The sequence below is a fragment of the Coregonus clupeaformis genome, unplaced genomic scaffold, assembly GCF_020615455.1.
Source record: "Coregonus clupeaformis isolate EN_2021a unplaced genomic scaffold, ASM2061545v1 scaf4971, whole genome shotgun sequence".
Classification (NCBI taxonomy): Eukaryota; Metazoa; Chordata; class Actinopteri; order Salmoniformes; family Salmonidae; genus Coregonus; species Coregonus clupeaformis.
The window spans coordinates 12,954-19,075 of NW_025538425.1; the positions used below are offsets into that span (position 1 = coordinate 12,954).

Genomic DNA, 6,122 nt, shown 5'->3' on the forward strand with positions numbered 1-6,122 from the left:
ATGCGCGACTTTGCCTGGCAGAGAAAATGTGCTCTCTTGTCACAACACTGTTCAGACAAAAGAAAGGCAATCCATGACATTCATTTGAGCTGATTTTAATAAATGAAACCATACATTCTCTTTGTTATCCACCACAGCTGACATAGCTATAGCTACTTCTTGTATGTCACATTTATCTGTACATTCCCCTGGATGGTGCATTGGTTGAAATATCTGTGCGTAGTCTGTGCTACTACTTCTGCTGCCTTGCTTCAGCCTTTTGGGTGTTGATGGTGCTGCACTGTTCTCTCTTTGTTTTCAGCCAGGATGTTTCTCCAGCGTTTCTGTCAGTCAGTGAGGGACGCCAGTAGCTATGGAGCGAACCTTCGCACCGATGCCCACTCACTGACATCATGTCCCTTGCTTCTAAACCAGCATTGGCCAGTTTCTGGACCTGTCGTGGTCCTGATGCTGTGATTTGTGTATGTTGTTTTTCCCGCTGCCCTGCAGATCCTAGGTAGAAGTGCTGCCAGATAGTTCAAGCCCATTGGCTCTGACGTGTACCAATCGGGTCCCCGATACACTCTCCTCTCCTTGGGTGGAGATAAAATGCAAGGGCGTTACTCCAGGCATTTCGATAGATATTTCTCCAGTGATGCCACCGGGCATAGTGGGTTCTGCTGCTCGAACATGAATCCACTCTTGGACTCCATGCCCCTCTCCCTTGGGTCCAGATTATTCTTTGTGGCCTCGTTATATGCAAGAGTGGCGTATCTGAGAGAGGGAATGCGTGTTATAATATTGTTTTCCAGTAGCCTAATTATGAGTGCAACTTAGAAATAACACAAACAGGCTATGAACAACATACCCTAGAACGTTCTCATCTGTTTTTACGAGGAATGAGTTGGGCTTTAGTTGTCTGTTCCCTCTTTTCTCCTCGACCCAGATGCAACTGGTCGAACCACACTTTCTGAACCAGACCCCTTGATGTACCGGGGATTCAGAGCCTGGGAGTTTTGGAGCTGGGCCATGTCCTTATCGGTGATGGGAGGGTTGCTGTTTGTAATATAATTTCCTTGCCTTCTTAGCTGTTTGATGTTTCCCAGAAATGCATGAATCGAGGTGGTACATTCAGTGTCCATCATAAGCTGCGACCAATGAGTGCGTCATTTAGAAACTGGTTGAGCCCACTCCAGAGGGCCAGGTAGCTGCTTATACTGTACTCCCCCCTTCCCATTTCTACATTTCCATAAAACTGTCGGAGAAGGATGTTAAACTCTTCCTTAGTGACAGTTTTGAAGTCAACATTTTTCTTCTCTGCTAGCCACCCTCGAAGCACCGCACAGCCCAGTTTGTATTCTTAACAGTGTTTTTTTCGTTGCGTCTTTTCTCTAGGTCATTCAATGCAGTATCCCCCAAATCTGCATACCTGGGTATTATTGCCATCTCTTTTTCCCATTCATCCATAGTCATGCTGCCGAAAATATTTTTCAAAAATGTGCCACTCATCCGTTTTAGTTTTCGCAACAAAGTATCGATTTAGCCAGTCAAATGAAAAAAAGTTGTATAAGTTGCTATGACAACCAGCTAAATTTGCGGTCCCTTCAGACACATTGGCTTTATATGGGATGGTGGAGATCGTAATTCAATATTGAAACAATATTGAAAAAGGTCGGGAGAGACAGACAGCAAGGTTTATATAAACCTCTGCTGTTGAAAACCAAATGCTTGTCTAAAAGAAATGGAAGATAATGTCTAGATGCTTTTTATAGTGGAGATCAAGTTTATACATTTTCTGGCAGGGTTGATGAGACCGTGGATTGCGCATTCAGGCATTTCAACGTCATAGATTTAGCCTGTGGTAACTTGTGAAATAGACACCAGCTGGAATGCAGTTTTAATCAATCAGCATTCAGGATTAGACCCACCTGTTGTATAAATTAATGTGGATGATAATCCTGTATAAATAATGATGAGTGAGAAAGTTAGAGGCATAAATATCATAACCCCCCAATGATATTGAGAGGTTAGCATGTCTTGGGGTATGATATTTGTGCATCTGTAACTTTCTCATTATTCACGATTCATTCAGGACTATCTGTAGTCATGGTACCATCTACATTAATATAGAAGTGTTTAGAATCATATTCTATTCTTATTTACAATGAAAGTGACTCCACAATTACACAGTACATTATTTACCATTTCGTTTCTATTGGGCACAAAATAATCTGAGACACAACCAAAACAAACAGCCAATGCATCCAACAAGTTTGCTTGATGTACTCATTGCGTGCAATGAATATGGGACCAAATACTTTTTACTACTTTAATACACATAAGTGAATTTGTCGCAATACTTTTGGTCCCCTATAATGGGGGACTTTGTACAAACAATGCTGTAATTTCTAAACGGTTCACCAGATATGGATGAAAATACCTTCAAGTTAAAGCTGACTGTCTGTACTTCATGGTCATTGTATCATTTAAAATCCAAAGTGCTAGAGTACAGAGCCAACACAACAAAACAGGTTTTATTGTCCCAATACCTTTGGAGCTCACTGTAGGTCCAACAGATGAAAGGGGAAGATGCAAGCTGTCTATTGTAATACCTTGATGTTCCTAAACAGACTTCCTACAGTCACTGACACCTTTCTTTCAATGGGTGTCACACATAGGCCTAATGAGTCCAAACTTTTCACAGAAGCTGCATGGACAAAAATAATGTCCAATATAAAGAAAAACGTGAATGTCTGTTGACAGTTTTACTGCTCATGATATTTTAATAGAACATTGGTTATAGGCTACTAGGCTATTGCGTTCCTACGCTGGCAAAATCGATGCCGAAACCAATTGTGTTACCACTAAGACCAGCTTTTGGTGAGTGTTAAATATCACCAGTATCGCTGCTTGAAATTGGCACATTGGCACACGTTTTTAAGGACACATCTCAAATATTTCCACCCCTCCCACCTCAGCGCAAGCAAGCTGATATAAGACAGGTAAATTACCAACCCTGGCGCCAGGTTTGGAGAATAGTAGAGCGCAGGCTTTTACAAGTCGAAATTGCCAAAGAGCGTGCGTTGGACACTAGCACTGCCTTAACACAGGCCGAAAATAGGGCCCCTAGTTTAGCAGGTAAAAAAACTACGGTTTTCTTGACTCCCCTAGTGTAGCTCAAGATTAAGAGACATACGCATAATGCCAACTATATGGATGAAAGAGAGAACGCAGAGAAACAGGTGAGCTGTTCTAAGATAACAAAAAAAAAAAAAAAAAGGAATATGTGAATGCACTTGCCACACCTGCATTAAACGTCATATGGGATCAGCCCCAATGCCACATTACAACTTACTCACCTGCCTAACAGTATATATATGTCGTACATATAAGCCTATAGTGCCAACCCAACGGGACTACGCAGAAGAACGGGTGAATGCACAGAAACAGGTGAGCTCATCTTACATATTTGGTTGTAGAATGCAAAATGTTAAATGTCAGTGAATACAAATTGGAGAGGATAATGATATTCATGGATATGATGATGATGATGATAATCATTTTTTCTCCTAGATTGGAATGGACAAGGAGTTTGTGACAATGGGAAATCAAATAAAGGTTATTGTGCTGCTTCTGTTCATGATGAGTAAGGACTTTATCTGCTTTGTATAATGATGATTGTGTTAGTATTTTACATATGAATTTAATTTAGCTGACCTTGATTCCCCGGTGGTGGCAGTTTGACACAACAGTGAGACTTTAAGCACTTAAATAAAAGACACAATCTCATATTTTGGGGGCTACAGGGCTTTACAGGAAGTGCTCGTGCTCAGTTTTCAACCTCTCTGTCATTCCCGCAGGCATTAATATCCCTCCAGCCACCACATCAACAACCACTGGTGAGTTTACATTACATTACCTCTAATAACTGATTTTAATCCACTTTTCAACTCTGACTGAATTGTAAAAGACTGAAACCATCATGTGATACTTATAAATAACATGAAACAAGCAGAGATCTTAGAGGCATAGCAGAGCACTTAGTCTTAGAGGCATAGCTGGTAGTTAATTAACTAGCACATATTCATCGATTTTACTTCCTTATTCTACAGAAATAATGCGTGGGAATGCAAGTTTGAAAACTTGGCCTATAAATGTCAGAAAATAACTTGCACACTTCAATTCAACTTAAATTGCGACAATATCACTCACGAAGATCAGTGACATAGAATGAACGATTTTGGAACATAACTGTTTAAATATATATATATATATAGCTTTTTTATACACTCATTCCATGCATTGTTTAATTTAGGAAAGTAGCTAACCGTTGCCTATTTATTGTTGTTTATAATCACATGATGCACCTAGATGATGTCAAAAGTGTTTATTTAGAGTGCATGTTAGTTATAAAGTCAATACTATGACTGATCAAATGTTCTAATGGATTTGTCCTGTCCCTCTGCAGCAGACACATTGTGGGCTTCCTTGGCACTCTCTGGAATGTTGTGTTGTGCTGGTGGCTTGTGCTCCTTGCTAAAACATTATTTAGCAAATACTAGAAACAGCAAAAAGTCAAGAGTAAAACTGATCAAATCTTTGGGGTCAGCCCTAGTTTACCTTTGGGCCTCCTGGCTCATTGATGAATTTTGAGTGGATCACGACCAGAATGGTTTTGGATGTGTTTGGTACTTCCTCATTCAAACAAATGACTACCGACATCTAAAAGCCCAAACCACGTTTTTTGTATGAGAGCTAATATCATTATGACTATCATTGTTGCTATTGAGGTGATAATTACTCTTAAAATGTCACTAAATAACTTTTAAATCAACGGGTGTTGGCAGCATGACACAATAGTGAGATTTGAAGCGCTTAAATAAAATACACAGTCTCATATTTTGGGGCTACAGGGCTTTACAGGAAGTGCTCGTGCTCAGTTTTCCAACCCTCTGTCTATTCCCTGCAGGCATTAATATCCCTCCAGCCACCACATCAACAACCACTGGTGAGTTTACATTACCTCCAATAACTGATTTTAATCCACTTCCTCTCTGACAGACTGAATTGTAACTGACTGAAACCATCTCTCATCTTAATGAAATGTTATGTTATACAGTGGGGAAAAAAAATATTTAGTCAGCCACCAATTGTGCAAGTTCTCCCACTTAAAAATATGAGAGAGGCCTGTAATTTTCATCATAGGTACACGTCAACTATGACAGAGAAAATGAGAAAAAATCCAGAAAATCACATTGTAGGATTTTTTAATGAATTGATTTGCAAATTATGGTGGAAAATAAGTATTTGGTCAATAACAAAAGTTTCTCAATACTTTGTTATATACCCTTTGTTGGCAATGAACAGGTCAAACGTTTTCTGTAAGTCTTCACAAGGTTTTCACACACTGTTGCTGGTATTTTGGCCCATTCCTCCATGCAGATCTCCTCTAGAGCAGTGATGTTTTGGGGCTGTCGCTAGGCAATACGGACTTTCAACTCCCGCCAAAGATTTTCTATGGGGTTGAGATCTGGAGACTGGCTAGGCCACTCCAGGACCTTGAAATGCTTCTTACGAAGCCACTCCTTCGTTGCCCGGGCGGTGTGTTTGGGATCATTGTCATGCTGAAAGACCCAGCCACGTTTCATCTTCAATGCCCTTGCTGATGGAAGGAGGTTTTCACTCAAAATCTCATGATACATGGCCCCATTCATTCTTTCCTTTACACGGATCAGTCGTCCTGGTCCCTTTGCAGAAAAACAGCCCCAAAGCATGATGTTTCCACCCCCATGCTTCACAGTAGGTATGGTGTTCTTTGGATGCAACTCAGCATTCTTTGTCCTCCAAACACGACGAGTTGAGTTTTTACCAAAAAGTTCTATTTTGGTTTCATCTGACATTCTCCCAATCCTCTTCTGGATCATCCAAATGCACTCTAGCAAACTTCAGACGGGCCTGGACATGTACTGGCTTAAGCAGGGGGGACACGTCTGGTACTGCAGGATTTGAGTCCCTGGCAGCGTAGTGTGTTACTGATGGTAGGCTTTGTTACTTTGGTCCCAGCTCTCTGCAGGTCATTCACTAGGTCCCCCCGTGTGGTTCTGGGATTTTTGCTCACCGTTCTTGTGATCATTTTGACCCCA

The 6,122-nt window shown here is 40.9% G+C and overlaps 1 long non-coding RNA gene across 2 annotated transcripts; it reads left to right on the forward strand.

Moving 5' to 3' along the window:
- Positions 1 to 2,039: 2,039 nt before the first annotated feature.
- On the forward strand, positions 2,040 to 4,988 carry LOC123490831. Of its 2 annotated transcripts, XR_006661063.1 has the most exons (4): positions 2,040 to 3,429; positions 3,553 to 3,625; positions 3,840 to 3,878; positions 4,949 to 4,988. It is a non-coding gene; the product is annotated as an uncharacterized LOC123490831 (long non-coding RNA). The 2 variants fall into 2 exon arrangements; XR_006661062.1 differs by having other exon boundaries at positions 2,040 to 3,625.
- Positions 4,989 to 6,122: the final 1,134 nt, after the last annotated feature.